Source organism: Pelodiscus sinensis, chromosome 10 (assembly GCF_049634645.1).
Source record: "Pelodiscus sinensis isolate JC-2024 chromosome 10, ASM4963464v1, whole genome shotgun sequence".
Classification (NCBI taxonomy): domain Eukaryota; kingdom Metazoa; phylum Chordata; order Testudines; family Trionychidae; genus Pelodiscus; species Pelodiscus sinensis.
Genome location: NC_134720.1, coordinates 288,439 through 305,910, shown reverse-complemented (window position 1 = coordinate 305,910; position 17,472 = coordinate 288,439). Strand labels below are relative to the sequence as shown.

The 17,472-nt window shown below is 58.2% G+C and overlaps 1 protein-coding gene and 1 long non-coding RNA gene across 2 annotated transcripts in view; one reads left to right on the top strand and one right to left on the bottom strand.

Moving 5' to 3' along the window:
- Nucleotides 1–17,253, top strand: part of THAP4 (THAP domain containing 4) — a 75,532-nt gene extending 58,279 nt beyond the window's left edge. The window contains exon 8 of the mRNA XM_075937167.1: nucleotides 17,095–17,253. The gene's annotated coding sequence lies outside the window, so the exon portion shown is untranslated. The remainder of the gene's footprint in view (nucleotides 1–17,094) is intronic.
- Nucleotides 2,752–17,373, bottom strand: LOC142830714 (uncharacterized). Its single transcript, XR_012906158.1, has 3 exons — nucleotides 17,247–17,373; nucleotides 6,190–6,277; nucleotides 2,752–4,080 (listed from the first exon to the last, which is right to left on the bottom strand). It is a non-coding gene; the product is annotated as an uncharacterized LOC142830714 (long non-coding RNA).
- Between the last annotated feature and the right edge of the window lie 99 nt (nucleotides 17,374–17,472).

The window sequence follows — 17,472 nt, the reverse complement described above, 5'->3', positions numbered from 1 at the left end:
GTGCTTTTCCAACTTTCATCAAGGCAATCTTTCCCTAGTTTGACAGGGTCACATGATGCAGGACCAGAAGCCTTACTGAAGTCAAGGGATAGCACATCTACTGCTTTCCCTCTTTCCACGATGCGTGTTACCCTGCCAAAGGAGGGTACTAGGCGGGTTTGACAAGTTTTTCTTGGCAAGCCGATATTTACTGTTACTTATCACCGTATTTCCTTCAAGGTGCTTACAGGCTGACTATTTGCTCTATTATCTTTCCAGGCACAGAAGTTAGGTTGGTTGATCTGTATTTCCCTGGGTTGTCCTTAGTCCGCTTTTTAGAGATGGATACTATATTTGTTCCTTTTCAGTCCCCTCAGATCTCTCCCGTCCTCCTCCAGTTCTCAAAGATAATTGCTAATGACTCAGATTTCTTCAGCCAGTTCCTTGCGCATGTTAAGAAGTTCACTTGGCCCTGCCCATTTGAGGTCATCCAGCTTGTCTAAGTAAATTCCTAACTTGCTCTTTTCCTATTTTGGCCTCACATGCTGCCCCCTTTATGCTGATGTTTGCTGTGCTCGTTATCTAGTCACTGCTAAAGTTTTGGGTGAAAACAGAAACCAACGAGTCATTAACACACTTTGGCCACTGGTGCGTTTTCTGTTGGTGTCTTTTTCTTCTTATTGAGTAACGGGACTGCCCTGCTCTTGGGCCTTCTCTTGCTTTTCAAAGAAGTGTAAAATGCTTTCATAGAAGCATAGAACCCCAGGGCTGGACGAGACCTCAGGAATCATCGAGTCCAGACCCCTGCCCAAAGCAGGACCAACCTCAACCTAGACCTCCCCCACTGCAACTTGAACCCATTGCTCCTCGTTCTGTCAGCTGCCACCACTGAGAACAGCCTCTCTGGAACCCCCCTTCAGGTAGTTGAAAGCTGCTACCAATTCCCCCCTCACTTTTTTCTTCTGCAGACTAAGTAAGCCCAGATTCCTCAGCCTCTCCTTGTAGGTCATGTGCTCCAGCCCCCTCATCATTTTGGTTGCCCTCCGCTGGACCCTCTCCAATGCGTCCACATCCTTTCGATAGTGGGGGGGGCCCAGAACCGGACACAATACTCCAGATGTGGCCTCACCAGTGCTGAATAAAGGGGAATAATCACTTCTCTAGATTTGCTGGCAATGTTTCTCCTAATGCACCCCAATATGCTGTTAGCTTTCCATTGACTCATAGCCAGCTTCTCTCATCCTTGGCAATCCCCAGGTCCTTTTCTGCTGAACTGCTACTTCGCCATTTGGTCCCCAGCCTGTAACAATGCTTGGGATTCTTCTGTCCCAAGTGCAGGACTCTGCACTTGTCCTTGTTGAACCTCATCAGATTTCATTTGTCTCAATCCTCCAGTTTGTCTAGGGATGCTTTCTTGTTGCTCTTTCTGTCAGGGTTAGTGTTGAGAGAAGACAACTGAGGGGGGGACCTGATAAGTCTTCAGGTCATGAAGAGGACAAGGATCAAGTATTCTCCATGTCCTCTGAAGGTGGGGAACGCAGGAACGGGCTTAGTCTGCAGCAAGAGAGACTTGTGCTTGAGAGGAAGCCTGTCTTTCTGTGCGGATGGTTATACTCTGGAACAGGGAGCCAAGAGAGATTGTGAAATCCCTGTCACTGGAGGTTGGACCATGGATGTCGGCACAGAGGGGGCCCAAAGGCCACTGCCCTCCCACTTTTTACCATGTGCCGGAGCCCCACCCTTCCTTACCCACCTCCAGGCCCTGTGTCCCAGACAGAACTTGGCATGGGTAACGGTAGTCCAGGAAGCCTGAGCAGCTGTAAGGTAGCCACAGACACACACCCCCAGCCCATGTTTCCACACGCCCCTGGATCGCCCATCCACGGCAGGGGGAGGGTCCACGGCTCCCCATTGCTCCCGGTGGCTCTTATCATGGCGAGAAGCTGGAGCCAGGTCAAGGTAAGATCCACACAGCCAAATATGAGGCTGCCACCCCACCATCTGCCCTAGGGAGGGATCTGGAGAGCAAGGACACAGGCTGGAGGCTGCTCTTGGGCCCCACTGTCATGATTCCATCTTGGCTGGGGGGGCAGGGTCTTGGGGAAAGAGGCAGGTCGGAGGGAGGGCCATGGAGTGGCGGTGTGTCATGGGGACCCCACTTTTAGGAAGAATCCATTGCCCCGGGCCTGGACCCCCCCGTCAGGGACAAAGGAAGTTCCATGGTCTGCCTCAGCTCAGGTGGCCGGCCTTGAACTTCTGAGGTCCCTTCCAGCCCTACAATTCGATGATTCTCCGGCTGAAATCCTGAATTCTTACCTCCCGCTTGCCACGGAGGCAGACAGGTTTGAAAACGTGGACAGGTGTTCCCCGGGACGTGGACTGAGAGCACTCGCTCATCTCCTGCGGGCTGGCCACATTGTGTCACCACTGACCTCTAGCCAGGGTCACAGTCACACCCAGGTAGACACACGAAAGGCTTCTCGGCAAGGCCCATTCTTTGCTCAGCAGTCAGTAGGGCAACAGTGCCGTAGCAGGGGAGACACTGGCTGTGGTGCATTTCCTGTAACTTGTTTGAAACACATTTGACAGAGTCCCAAACACCCTGCAAGCCAGGCAGGGAGAACAGAGACGAGGAGGTACCCTCCCACCCAAATATTGTTACTTTCCATAAATGATATATGGGAGTGGCCTGTTCAGTTGAAACTGGCCAGCTCTTGCCATTTGGAATGTGTAAAGAAAATGTGTATAGTAAGGAGAAGACTTACCTGGCATTGCTTGGGCCTTTCAGGACAGGGGGCTGTGGAGCAGGGGGCTGAAGGAGTCAGGTTGGGGGGTGAGGAGGAGCTCAGGGCAGGGGGTTGGGGTGCAGGAGCCAGGGTGGGGGGGTTGGGAGGTGTGTGAGAGAGGTGGCCTCAGGGCACACAGCCTGCTCACCTGCTTCTCCCTGGGGCTAACCCAGGCTAGCGGGGGCCATGCTAGCTGGCCAGCAGCTACTCCCCAGGGCAGGCTGGGGTGGCAGGGGCCATGTTGCCAGCCATCGGCTGCTACCTGGGGCTGGGGCACTTTCTGCCCCCTGTAGTCATTCTAGGTATAAGCGTCCCCTTGCTTGCTGCCCCCTGGTGGTCACGTGTGAGTATAGCTGTCCCTGCTAACACAGTCCTCCCTTTCCCTTTGAGAAACAATCCGAGTCCAGGCACATCCTATTGGCCTGGCACAGCCAAACCCTGCCCTTGCTTTACGTTATAATACGAGGAAGCTGCCGCTTGTGGTGGCCCTAGCACTTACTGTTTAGGGGGAGTTCTTGACCAAACAGACTCAGACAGACGGATGATGGGCTTTCTTATGCATCACGCAGGCTGGCAGACGCACAAACTCTCCAAAGGATAGCAGTCGATACATCAGAAAAGGAGAGCCAGGAATGGAAGAAATGGCTCCTGGAATGGTTACCCTCCACAAAGAGTCATTGGCTTGGTCTGTGCTAGTCTGACCCACACTGGGAGTGTGGGCGTCTTGTGGTTGGTCCACCGAAGGGGTTTATGCGTCTGTTCCTGCGTCCATCCAAGGGACACAGGGATAACCGTTCCTAAGTAATTCCATGTGTAGAGGCTTAGTCCAGAATAAGTGTCTTTTCTGGCTCAGTGTCGTGCCACTTGGAGAAGGAAGAAGGCGCTCTCTTGTTCTGCAATACGCATCTGCCAGGGAGCTGACAGCCTGCACGGGCCCTGGGAGGGGGGACGGGAGACTGTTTCCACACTCCAGCCAGCCCTCAGCACCACCCAGAGCGTGTGATTTAACAGGCCTGGGGGTCAGGCCGCCTCTGCTGCCATAGTAGAGTGGCCGGGAACCCTCGGGCCCTTTGAACGGCCAGGCCTGGGGCGAGTGCCCCTGCCCCTCGTTGCCCCCGTCGGCAGGCGTGGCATGCGCACGCGAAGCGATTCCGGAATGGCTATGCTGAAGAGTTCCACGTGTAGACAAGTCCCGGTCACCGCGCTCAAGTCGTAGGGGCTTCCTCAGGCAACATGGGGGGGTGGAAATGCAGGTTCCCTCCTCCCCCATGGCCATGGTTCAGCTCGGAGTGCGGGGAGCAGCTGCTTTCCGGGGCTGTGTGGGAGCAAAGAGACAGAAGCTGCTTCCGGCCACAGGGAAATTGGGGGGATTCTGTGGGCCACAGTCCCATCCCTAGGATCCATGGGACCTTTGGCCCTAATAGGGTGCAAGATCCAAGCTCCCAGCCGGCTCCTGGCTGCTCTGGTCCCCACCTCTGCCAGACCTAGGGGCTGCCTCACCCTATGCGCTGGGGAGGGGCGAGGGGTCAGCTGCCTCTTACTGGAGACCCTGCCTCTGAGCCCTGCGAGAACCAGATGCTCACCGCAAGCAAGGTGCAAACGGCCGAGCTCACTCACCCACTTCTGCAGCCCATCGAAGCCTCCTCAGCCCCAGCCCCTCATGGCGGCCCCAGGCCTGCCTCGGCCACCTGTGCCCTAGGCGTGCCTCGCAGAGCGCCACGTGCCCAGCATAGCCATCCTCGCCTGGGCTCATCCCCGCAGGCGCTGCCCCCCTCCAGGCTGCGGCTCAGCACAGGAAGCTCTTGCATTTCCCCAGCCTCCAAGCCTCCTGCTGTCACCCGCCTGGCCCCGGCCCTGCTGTTCTGCCAGCCATTCAGCAGCCGCAGCCCAAGCAAAGATGCAAGAGAGCTGGCAGTGGCACCAGCCGCGGGAGCAAGGAAGCTGCCAGCAGGGCTCTCGCTCCCCAGTGCCAGGTGCGGGGGGCTGCCTTGGGCTGACCCAGCACCCGGCCAGAGGCGGGAGTCCCGCTGTAGCTCCGTTACTAGCAAGCCCAGGCAAAGCAGCACTCGCGTCACAGCCAGAGGAGAGGAACAGGCTGTGTGGGAAAGTGCCGCCTGTGCAGCGACCTCAAGCAGCGGCCAGGCGCGGGGCTAGGTGTCTCCGACGTGGTTCCTCAGGGCACTTCCCCATTGCTCGGCCGCAGACAGGCCAGTCACACCACAGAGGCTGCCTTCAAGGTGACGTGACGACTGCACGTCCCGACAGGGCGGGAAACCCAGCAGGTCTTTGGGCAGAAACGAAACCCGTCCTGCAGGAGGCAAAGCTGTCTCTGGGCTTGAGTCTGCCTCGCAGAGGGCGCCGGCCCACAGCCTGGCCTAGGATCCCCTGAACGCCGGCCATTCAGATGTCACAGAGCAGCGCGGGTCCAGCCCCACTGGCAGTTAGGGGGCGGGTAGGCAGGTTCGGGAAGCTGGTCTCTTCCTTTACGTCCCCCCCCAAGGTTCGCCCCTTCTCAGCAGTGCCTGTGATCTCACCATCTGCCAGCCCCCCCCCCCCCAAACCCGCCTCTGGTTCTCACTTCCCTTGACTGCAGGGTTCCTGCTTCTGGCCCAAGCCCCCTGCATCAGGCCAGAGGTTTCATTCGCACCCCTCTGCTCATGCCACCCTCTTCAAACCCTCTCCAGCCTTTTGCCTCCAATGGTGCTTCCCATCTTCCTGGCCCTGCACCTCTCCCTCTCTGCATCCCTCCTGGTTCCTGCCCCCCTCGAGCACCGCTCTATCCCCCTCTCATATTTGCACCTTCCACCCCACCCCTATCCTTGATTCCACCCTGCAAATCCCTCTGGTCCCAGTGGAGTCGGGCCGTGCTTAGCGGGCAGCTGGAAAATTTGAATCTGGCCCAGAACTTAGCAGTTTACCCAAGCTCCATAGCAAAGCACCTTGGACCCGAACCCTGCCTGGCCATGCGGGGAGTTCAGGGCTGGTCTCCAGCCCTCTGCTTCCAAGGAGGCTCCCCGCCTAGTTCCAGCTTCTGAACCGAGAGGCTGAGACTGAGACCTCGGCGCTGCCAGCGGGGCTCTCGCAGCACTGCCAGTCAAACACTGAATTACCGACCGATCTGCACGCTGCTAGTCGGTGCCTCGCTTGGCTACTGGCCACAGGCCTTGTTCTTTCAGCCTTGCTGAAATGCTGCTCCTCAGGACCCAGAACTCGCTCATCGGCCAGTGCCAACAAGAATCGCCTGCACGAGAGTAGGTGGCCCCATGAACTCCCACGCCCGTGGGCCTGGGGTAACGTAGCTCCTCCAGCACTGAGGTGGCACTTTGGGCCTTGGAACCTCGCTCCTCGGAGGGGGATGACAGCTTCCTGATGTGAGCAGTGAGCTGAGGGGAAGGGACACGACTTCCTCTCTCCCGCACGGTACCTGTCTAGGCTGACAGACACATCTTGCTCCTTGTTCTCCCCCCGGGGGCCGGTGTGGCCAGCAGGACGTCTGTGGAGTCGAGTCGTTTCTGTACAAGGAAGCTCAAAGTCAGCACCACTGCAGGAAAGTTTGGCAAACGGCGAGGACTTAACCAGGCAGCCCCATCTCTTGGCGAGATCCCTTCCGTGTGCACGTCGGCCCAGCTGGGCAACACCAAGTCCTGCTGGGCAGCTTGTGCTCCTGCCAGGACTGCTACTGAAATGGGCATGGCTCTGGCGGGCGGCTGGGCTGGGTGCTGCAGGAGAGAGCGCGCTGGGGCCCGTGGGAGTAAAGAACAGCTTGTATGGCCAGGCTCTCTACCAGGCAGGAAGCTCCCAGCTCTGCTGAGCTCTGACGGGGACACCCCAGCCTACAACCTTCCGTTCCATTCCATTCCGTTCGTGGCTGGGGTTGGCCCCGACACCCCTACTGCCCACCCCCACATGCCTCAGAGGGGCGCTGGGCCCTGCTCATGCGTGCCCGCCGGGGGCAGGCAGCAGAGCCGATGCAGTGCAGAGTAGGCCAGCCCACTCACGTGCTAGCACCCCTGCATTGCCCCCCGCAACCCTCTCTCCCCTGCCCCCAGCACAGACCAGTGCTCCCTGAACCCAGCACGTCCCTGCATGGAGCCAGGCGCCACGTACAGCCGCTGCTGACCCAAGAGACGCCGTGGGCTCTGGCGAGGCGCACCCAGGAGTCCATCATTGTGTTCTCTGGGCAGCGGAGGCACATTTGAAGGGGGAAGGGAGCACCCGCATCCGAGGTGCCGTGACCCCCATGGGGAGGAACTGAGGTGCACTGGGACCAACAGGCTGAAAGCCCGGGCCAGGCGGGCTGTCTGTCAGGAAACCGTCTCCCACAGGAAGTGACGGGAGCCCCGTTGCTGGGGATTTCAGACGCTCTCAGTCTGTGGGCGGGAGCAGGCCGACTGGTGGGAGACTCAGACTCGCTGGTCTCCCCCTCCAGCTTCCACAACTCGTGCCCAGCTGAGATGGGCTCCGACCGGACAGCTGTGGAGCCGTGCCCGAGTCGTCGATTCCCTGCTCTGGGAAGTGTTTCCCTGGGCAGGGCCCTGCCGCAGATCCCTGTGGCTTTCTAGCGGGCCGGCTGAAGCCCAGAGTGCTGGGACAGCACCAGCCAGGCGCCCCCCTAGGGCACGGCGCACAGCTGCGTCAGGACCAGGCACTGAGACCCGGGGAAGCGGGCGCTCCTCCTGGCTGGAGAGCTGACAGCAGAGACCTTCCACTGCTGGTCCCAGTCCAGGCGGGGCAGGCAGCCTGCACATGCTGGGAGGTCGGTGGCAGCCCGAGAGGCCCTGCGACGGGTGGGTGGGGGGAGGCGCGATGCAGGCCCGTCTGTTCTTTCAGGGAGGGCGAGCAGGTCTCAGGACAGTGACCACCCCCCCACCAAACGGGGAGTGAGGGGCCCAGGCAGTAGCTGCCGCCAGATCTGCAGTGACCCGCTGGCATCCCAGGCGGGGCTGAGGGCGATGTCCCAGCTCCGGGCTTCTGCCAGGCGCTGGACGCTCCGGCACCCAGGCGGCCGTCCAAGCGCTTGGTCGCACCTGGGAGCAGAGATGGGCAAATGAGCTGATGGGGAGACCCTGCTGATCCCCAGCTCACAGGAGGGCTGCCCACACTTCAGGGGGCGCCCACCTGCCCCTACACTCAGCCGGCTATGCTGCCTGGAGGAAGGGCTACCAGGCCCTCGTCCTCCCTGCGTGAACAAACACCAGCCTGGCCCAGGCATGGGTGTGCTCCTCAGGAGCAGTGCAGCTTTGTGCAGGGGCCCAGAGAAACCCGCTTGTGCCCTGCCCCAGCTGTGCCCCCAGGCGGGTCGGCCACAAGCTGATGTGCTCCTGCCCTTGTGTTACAGCCAGGGGGCAGTCACCTCGGACCACGGCCTCTCCCCAGCCTCCCGTTGCATCACAGAGCCCCTGCTGCCGGGCACTGGACACGTGGACTTGAGATCTCTCTGTCCCATCAAGGGGTCCCCAGGGCATTGACGGTCACTGGGTGGGAAGTTGCAGAAACATGCCCCCTTGATGATGAAAGGGACAGGCGGGTGGCGTTGGGGACCCTGCCCTGGGGTGGTGCTGTGGGCAGGGGCCAGGAGTGCTGGACGCCCCCATGGGAGTGAGGGGTCTGGTTTCCCTTTCACGGTGCTCAGACGCAGGCCCATCGCGCTGCTGGGGCAGGGGACAAGTGCCTCCGGGCGCAGTTCCCACCACTGCGGAGGGGGAGTTTTCATGCCTAGGGAATTCCCCCTCCAGTGCTGCCCTTTGGCTGCTGTCTCTGGGACAGGCATGGCGCCTGTCAGCCCGGTGCCCCTTCACTCCCACCATGCGTACCCCCCTCCCGCACCGCGCAGGTCGGGCCAGTGTTACCGGCAGGCTCCAGGCCCACAGCCACCTCGCAGGCCAGCGCCCTCGCCAGTGGCTCAGCACTCCCGCTTCTCACCATGGCTAGGAGCCAGCTGACCGGCCCTGCACTACCTGCTGGCCGTGGCCTGGCCCTCCCAGAACTGGGCCAGAGCTGCACACAGGGTCACGCCCGGGACAATGAGTCGAGCCAGAACAAGGCAGCCCACGTGTGGAAGTGCAGCAAGGGGTAAGAGTGGGACCCGCGATCCCTGGAATCCAAGCCCCTCTCTTCTTGGCGGAGCACAGTTCATGCAGAGGGAGCCCAAAGCACCTGGCATGTTCCACCTCCAGCTTGTGGAACTCACTGCCACCGCGGGCACGCCCAGAGCGCAGCGAGAGGACAGGCCCCGCTAGCTCCTGGAGGCACTAGACTGGATTAAAAATAGCCAGGAGCCTTGGAGGGGATCTAGCCCCTCCTGTCTCGGAGCTGGAGCCAGCTGCTGAGGGGATTCCCTCGGAAGCAGTGTCCCCGGCCAGGGAAGGGCATTCAGCGCCAGCGGTCTGCTTTAAGGCCTTTCTTTGGGGCTGGTTTTGGCTCGAGTACATGCGACAGACGGAAGACAATGGAGCGTCCGTGTGCTCAGGAATTCCCATAGGATTTCCCTGCTCCAAGTAGCCTGAAGCTGGGGGGGCAGCTTTCCGCCAGGTTTCCCCTGGCCCCTCTTCCCCTTCAACCGCACCGAAGCAGCTGTGGAGCAGGCAGGATCTGTTAACCCTTTGTGGCTCGCCCCAGGTTTTACCTTTAATCAGCAGGCCCGTCCATAACTGTCCAGCTAGGAGACTGGGGGGTGCACTGCCCCCCAGCCCTGCCAGGCTGCTGCTATTCTTCTCCCCTCCCCCGGACAGTCAGGGAGCTGCTGCTGCACCCTCCTCTGCCCCCCCGGGGCAGCCGGGAGGGAGAGGAATGGATGGAAGCCCGCGGCTCGACGGGCGCAGCACAGTGCTAGCTGGATGCCCTCCCGTGGGGTGCTCTGGGTGGACACCCTGTTTGTGACTGTAATACACGCCTGGGCAATACAGATCATGAATAGAGCTGTGGGGAGGCCCATCAAAACGCTGCTCCAAAGCCAGACTGGGTCTTGCCAGCGCCGTCAGAAGGATGAACGCAAGCAAAAGCCAGGGACAGCAGCTGGAACAGCCCTAACTCTAAGGTAAGCTTTGGGGCCCCGATCCTGCAGGCACCTCTGCCGTGAGTAGCTCTAGGTGCACACAGAGCTTGGGAGGCTACCCCAGTGTGTAACCTGGGACGCCCGTGCCTCAGCCTGTGTAGGATCCAGCTAAAAATGCCAATGAGCCCTGAGAAAGAGGCTTCCGAGTTCCTGCTTCAGGCACCTCTAGCAATTGTCAGGTTTGCTTTAGCACCCATCCCTGTAGGGTTTAAAGTCCTTCCCAGGTAGATCAGACCAGCAAGCTCCCTAGCAGACCTCAGAGCTGCCCCCCTCCTGTTACGGCTTGGTTTGTTCTGTGTTTTAAATGACCAGAGCTCTGGTGAGGGTAGAAAAGCACCAACAAAAAGCAGGGACCCAAGAGTCTGCACGCACCTGTGAGGACCCGCACCGGGACCTGAGAGTCTGCATGCACCTGCGAAGACCCGCACGGGGACCTGAGAGTCTGCACGCACCTGCGAAGACCCGCACGGGGACCTGAGAGTCTGCACGCACCTGCGAAGACCAGCACCGGGACCTGAGAGTCTGCACGCACCTGCGAAGACCCGCAGGGGACCTGAGAGTCTGCACGCACCTGCGAGGACCCGCACGGGGACCTGAGAGTCTGCACGCACCTGCGAAGACCCGCACGGGGACCTGAGAGTCTGCACGCACCTGCGAAGACCCGCACGGGGACCTGAGAGTCTGCACGCACCTGCGAGGACCAGCACCGGGACCTGAGAGCCTGCACGCACCCGCACCGGGACCCGAGAGTCTGCACGCACCTGCGAGGACCAGCACCGGGACCTGAGAGCCTGCACGCACCCGCACCGGGACCCGAGAGTCTGCACGCACCTGCGAGGACCAGCACCGGGACCTGAGAGCCTGCACGCACCCGCACCGGGACCCGAGAGTCTGCACGCACCTGCGGGGACCAGCACCGGGACCCGAGAGTCTGCACGCACCTGCGGGGACCCGCACCAGGACCCGAGAGCCTGCACGCACCTGCGGGGACCAGCACCGGGACCCGAGAGTCTGCACGCACCTGCGGGGACCCGCACCGGGACCCGAGAGTCTGCACGCACCCGCAGGGACCTGCACCGGGACCCGAGAGCCTGCATGCACCCGCACCGGGACCCGAGAGTCTGCACGCACCTGCGGGGACCAGCACCGGGACCCGAGAGTCTGCACGCACCTGCGGGGACCAGCACCGGGACCCGAGAGTCTGCACGCACCTGCGGGGACCCGCACCAGGACCCGAGAGCCTGCATGCACCCGCACCGGGACCCGAGAGTCTGCACGCACCTGCGGGGACCCGCACCGGGACCCGAGAGTCTGCACGCACCTGCGCGGACCAGCACCGGGACCCGAGAGCCTGCATGCACCTGCGGGGACCCGCACCGGGACCCGAGAGTCTGCACGCACCTGCGGGGACCAGCACCGGGACCTGAGAGCCTGCACGCACCTGCGGGGACCAGCACCGGGACCCGAGAGCCTGCACGCACCCGCACCGGGACCCGAGAGTCTGCACGCACCTGCGGGGACCAGCACCGGGACCCGAGAGCCTGCACGCACCTGCAGGGACCTGCACCGGGACCCGAGAGCCTGCACGCACCTGCGGGGACCAGCACTGGGACCCGAGAGCCTGCACGCACCTGCGGGGACCAGCACCGGGACCCGAGAGCCTGCACGCACCTGCAGGGACCAGCACTGGGACCCGAGAGCCTGCACGCACCTGCGGGGACCAGCACCGGGACCCGAGAGCCTGCACGCACCTGCGGGGACCAGCACCGGGACCCGAGAGCCTGCACGCACCTGCAGGGACCTGCACCAGGACCCGAGAGCCTGCACGCACCTGCGGGGACCAGCACTGGGACCCGAGAGCCTGCATGCACCTGCGGGGACCCGCTCGGGGACCTGAGAGTCTGCACGCACCTGCAGTTCCAAGGCTTCCCTGTGTATGTGGCTTGTGGATTTGGCCTGAAACAACACGGTGACTTGGAGATCCATCCATAAGGGCCCGGGCAGGTTCAAGTGTCTCCAGCAGGTTTCTGTGTGTTGCCTTTTCGGAGATCAGATTTGTGTCCATTAATTCTTTCCTGTAGAGCCTGTCCGTTTGGCCCGTATACATTGTAGAGGGGCATTGCTGGCATTTGATGGCCTAGATCACGTTAGTGGATGTGCGGTTAAATGAGCCACTGACGTGGTGGCTGATGTGGTTGGGTCCAGTGGTGAAATCGCTGGTGTAGGTGTATGTGGAGTTGGCACCGGGGCTGATTGCAGAGGTGGGTTCCTGGATGATTACAATGGAGGTTTGCTGTGTGGTGACTGGACAGAATTTGTTTGAGGTTAGGGGGGTTGTCCGTAGGCGAGGATTGGCCAGTCCCCCAAGGCCTCAGAGCGAGGGGTCATTTTCCGGGCTAAGCTGTAGATTGCTGCTAATCAGGGCTCGACAATCTATGTAATCTACTTGCCCGGGGCGAGTAGATTACAACCCGGAAGAGCCGGGTTCGGGCAATCTGAGCATGCGTAGATCACCGGACAGCACGGCTGGCGAGCCCTGCTGCTAATGCGCTGGAGGGGTTGAAGTTGGGGGCGGTAGGTGATGACAAGTGGAATTCTGTTGGTTTCTCTTCTTGGCCTGTCTTGGAGTGGTTCATGTCTGGGTATCGTCCGGCTTTGTATTTGTTCAGGCAGTCTGAGTAAAATCCGCTCTGCACTTTAGACCCATTTGTGAGGGGAGGGAAGTACAAATAAATCTTTTCAACTGGAAATGAATTGGGTTGGGGCTTTGTGCTCAGGAATAGCTCCCCACGGCTGAACGCTCTCGGTGGCTAGATGGCAGGGTACTAGCTGCTGTAGCGCTGAGAGGAAGGTTTTGTGGGATGAGAGCACAAGCAGTTGCGATTCCCTCTTTGTTCCGCTGAGCCTGGCGGTGGCACTGTGGAGCTGCGCAGGACGTCAGAGCAAGCTCCGAACGGGCTCCAGCCAGGGGTGGGGAAGGGAAGTTTGAAAGGCTTGAGGGACAGGACGCCAGCAGCGACTGTTCTGCCTCTCCCGGACTCCGGCGTGCTCCCTGTCCATCCTGACCCAGCCTGCAAGGGGTTTACTGCCAGCCAGTGCACAGAACCCGTTCTCAATCACTGCTGCTTGGTTGTCTGCTCTGCTCACATACTGATGGAGAAACCATGATCAGCTCTGCAGGGCTCTGGACGTGTCCATAGCTACATGTGTGGCAACCCCAGGCGTGGCTGGGGCTCACCTGCCACGGGGACAAGCCCTAGCACTCCAAAGGTCGGTCTCAGTGCATGTAGCTCGCACTGTTCCGGTCGGGGTGCCCCAGCCCTGCCATCTCAGGGTATTAAGGACGAGTCGACTAGTCGATTTCCCCCCCTTGCTGCCTCTATCACAGGCCTGCACAACTTGGAAAAACCCCACCACGCATGTCTCCACTTGGTCCCCTGGCATTTGTCTCTCCTGCACCCCGCCCCTTGGTGCCTTCCCCTTTCTCCTGACCTGCCCCCCTCCCCTCAGCACAAGCCCCTTCCCCCTCCCCTACCTGGCTTCTGCCTTCCAGGTTGCAGGGCTGCCGGAGCCTTTTTGAATGCGGCGGTCGCCAGCCGTGATGTCATGATACCACATCATGCCAGTGTCCTGGAGTCTGTCGGCATCCTGCCCTCTGACTCGCACCCTGCCTCCTCGTGCTGGAGCTGCATGCAGGCAGCCCGGCAGCGAGAATCGCCGCACTTCCCCCTCCCCGGCGGGGCGGTGCGCTGCTCCTCCGCCCGGCTGGCTGATCGGATGGGGCTGCACAGTGAGCCCCTGTGGGCCGCATGTTGTGCAGACCTGCTCTATCAGATAGAGGCAGCCAAGGGCAGGGGCTGGAGAGGGCTACTTCAAAGCAGCAGCGCCGCATGGAGCCCAGGATCAGCTGTGCAGCACTGTTGCTTTGAAACACTGAGGTGGCGTTTCAAAGCAGCAGCGCCGCATGGAGCCCAGGGTCAGCTGGGGACTGACCCTCTGGACTCAGAGTCCACCGCTGACCCCAGGCTCCATGAGAGACTCTCGTACATTTCAAAGCTGGCCCCCACGTGCAGCCCGGAGTCAGCGGGATTTCCTGCTGGCCCCGGGCTGCACGCGGAGTTCCGCATTTCTCCTTTGCAATGGACAAGCGCCCTAGAGGGGCCCAGCGGGGGCTCTTGTACATTTCAAAGGCGGAATGCCCAAGTGCCTATCGAGTAGTCGATGGAAATTCCTGACTGCCTTCCACACCCACACTCCCAGCAGCACACTAGCTGGGCCTGGCGTGCCTGGCCTAGGCCAGAAGCCAAGAGCTGTATTTTCAGAGGCAGCCCAGCTCTTAAGTCTACTGCATGACCTGTGCTGGTGTGAAGGCCCGGGCTCTTGCAAAGGCTGTTGTTTCTGCAGGCTTATAAAACCACGACAGGTGTGGAGAATGTTATTGTTCCCATAACACAAGACCTAGAGGGTCACCAAATGAAATGAATAGGCAGCAGGTTTAAAACAAACAAAAGGAAGAATTGCTTCACACAAGGCCCCGTCAACCTGTGGAACTCCTCTCCAGAGGAAGTTGTGAAGGCCAGGACTATGCCACCCAGGACAGAAAAGGATTGTGGGGTTTCATTGCATGGAAGGTGAGGCACACACCCAGCAGGGCGCTGATGTCAGTCATGTGTTCCAGACTCTCCAGAGGAAAAGAAACGAGGCCAGTGACTACCTGGGGTAGGAGATGCAGAAGGGCTTGTCCAGATCAGGCCCAGGGACTGCAAAAGGAGGTGTTGGAACAAAGCCAGCAGAACCGGCCTGGGCCAGGCAGGAGACACATGCTGAGCAGGACTGCTCTCTGCAGGGGACACTCTTCAGGGCTGGCAGAACATGCCATGAGCCACCCTGTTCCGCAGACACTCCACATCCTGCAGCCCCTGGACAGTTCTGAATGGGGAGTAAGCCGTTGCGTGCAATACACAAATGGGTGTGTGTGTGGGCTCTGGGCCCGGTGCCCTCCATCCCTGGGACAAGAGAAACAGATGCTGGGCAGTTCTATTTCCGGGATCCTGCACGCACTGGCTTGACGCTGTTTTCTCTCCACTTACTTCGGGGCAGACGGCCTGGACTATTGTCTCTTCATACAGTACTTTGCTGTTCTGTCCAGCTGGGTGTGAGTGCATGGGGAAGCAAGGAACTTCAGAGCAAAGCTTTTAATAAAATCTGTGATTATGACTATGCAAGTGAGTATCTCAGGGAAATTGGTAAAATGCAGTAATGTTGCACCCATATTCTCCTTCCCGTGTTCCACTTTAAGCTGAAGATGGGTGTGTGTGTGTGTGTGCAGAAAAGGCATCTCATATTTCCCTTGCTCTCCTGACCTAGCCTTAGGTATCAGAGGCACACTTTCTGCTTTCCTTTGCTGATTTGGGAGTTCCTGGAATTCTTTCTTAGATTTGCTTTGATGACTAATTATTAACCCCTCTCTGTGTGCAATGCTGCACAATCCTCATATGCTGGTTGGCTGTCATTTAGAAAAGTCAGATTGTCAACAAAATGTAAATCTTCCAGGCTACTCTGCTGTATCTTTCCACACCTGTTCTCAGAATGGCAGCGGCAAACAGGAGAGCTAAAAGGTGCTGTGGACTGGGAACAGATAACACTCCCCAGCAGGGGCGTTACCTAGGCATGTGCATGTGCAGAAGGGAATCTTTTGATCGCTTCTAGCTTCCTGCAGAACTGGAGCCCAGCTGTACCTGCCTTTCACTCCCGAGTGACTAGCTTATTTTCAAGGCTGCCTTCGCAAGGAAAAGGGACAGAAGCTTATTTTATTATTGTTATGGTTTTAATTAAAGAAAGCTTTGGTTGACTGGTGTGCTTCTTACTCCCTGGGATCAGGAGACCAGCTGGAGGAAATACAAGAGATAGAGTGATCAGTTTCCTGGGGCCATATGGCTGCTCCATAGGGTTCACTCCAACTTGCACTGAAACTGGAGGCCAAGCTATCTGGGGAGCTGACAGATGTGCTCATGGTCTGAAGCTTCTTAGTTGCACAAGAGAATTCACTTAAATTCAAAGATGATCTGCCTCTCTACAAGGGCTTGAGCAGGGCTACTCAACTTTGGAAGCCTCAGGAGCCACAATGATACTCTCAGCACATGCGAAGGGCTGCAGCTTAAGTGTGGTTGCATATACGTGCAAACATATATGCAAATATATGCAAATAGCTTCTTTCACACTGATGGGCATGAATACAACGTTTAAGGCAAGGCTACACAACACACAGGCCCCATTTAAGTCAGTTCTGCTGACATTAATACAATGCAATATTTACCCGAGTTCCACCCATCTGACAGCACTTTGAACAAGCACCGACTGTCCAGGAATTGAACTACTAAAATGCATATTAAGAGAAGACCATTATATTGACTTGCCATTGTGGAGCGTGTTCCCAGTGGAGGCCACCTTCACAGGATCCCACGTCAGCCGTGTGTTGAACCCCATGTAAACCCAAACCGCACCACGGGCCGCAAACAAACAGGCCGTGGACCACATGCAGCCCATGGGCCATGTGTTGAGTAGCCCTGGACTTGAGTGTTTGCTGCCAATGCCACATACATGAAAACAGTTGTCTTTGAAACTGAAAGTCTATTTATAAATATATATTAAGTATATATTTTAGGTGTTAACTCAAGAGTAGCGAAGTGATAGGATGGGCAAGGGACACTAACCCTCACCTGACACTTCCTAGCTCAGCAAGACTTTTTTTACAGTCCTTCGCCATTTTTGCTACAACTTGTAGTAAGAGGGGCAGTGTATAGTCAATGAATTGAGGATCAGCCAAGTGCAAAAAGCCATGCATGTAGGAAACAGTGAGCAGAGTGCACATGTGCCAGGGAACCACGGCTTGCTAACTGGGAAAGATTTCAAGTCAAGTGTTAAAAGTGACCTGTAAAGCAGTTTTTTCAATTGGCTTGCAGCCTAGGATGTATAAAGGACTGATCTTTTACTATCATGAGTCTTTATTCTTACCAATACCATATTTTACATTCATGATATCTCCTGGCTTTGTTGGAGGATGTCTAAACAATGAGAACTCTCAGTAAACAGCACCTGCCTTGGCTGGTGAGATTGTTAAAGATTTAACAAAGGCTTCCTTTATTCAAAATGTGAGTTAGTCATTACAGTTATTTGCCTTTTTGAAGCATCCAAGTGTTTTAAAACAGTCTGATTAAAAGTATTTTTTCCCTCCCCAGGGAAAATAACTTTCTTTCTTCTCATCATTTACTCTAGCTCTGTCATCATCATCTTTCACCCTTGACCAGACCTGAGCTCCTAATGTACAAGCCAGCTGAGGAAAGAACACCCCACCCACTTACAGCTCTGAAAAGATTTTAAGCTTTCCTTGTTCATTACAACAAAGCAATAAAAAGGCTCAAGCTCACCTTCAAAAGTCAAGTTCTCTCCCCAAAGGGAGTGCCATGAGTGAGTGTGAAATGACGCAGGGACCCAGCAGAGGTCAAGGTGAGCAGATAAGCAGCAGCACAGGCATCTGCAATTGTTTGAGGTGCCAGATTTGAGTTCAGGAAGGCAAAGGGCAGCCAGCTCTGAGTAACTGCCCTGGGCGCTAGTAGGTAGAGCAGCAGGTTGGGTGACATTCCCTTCTGCCCT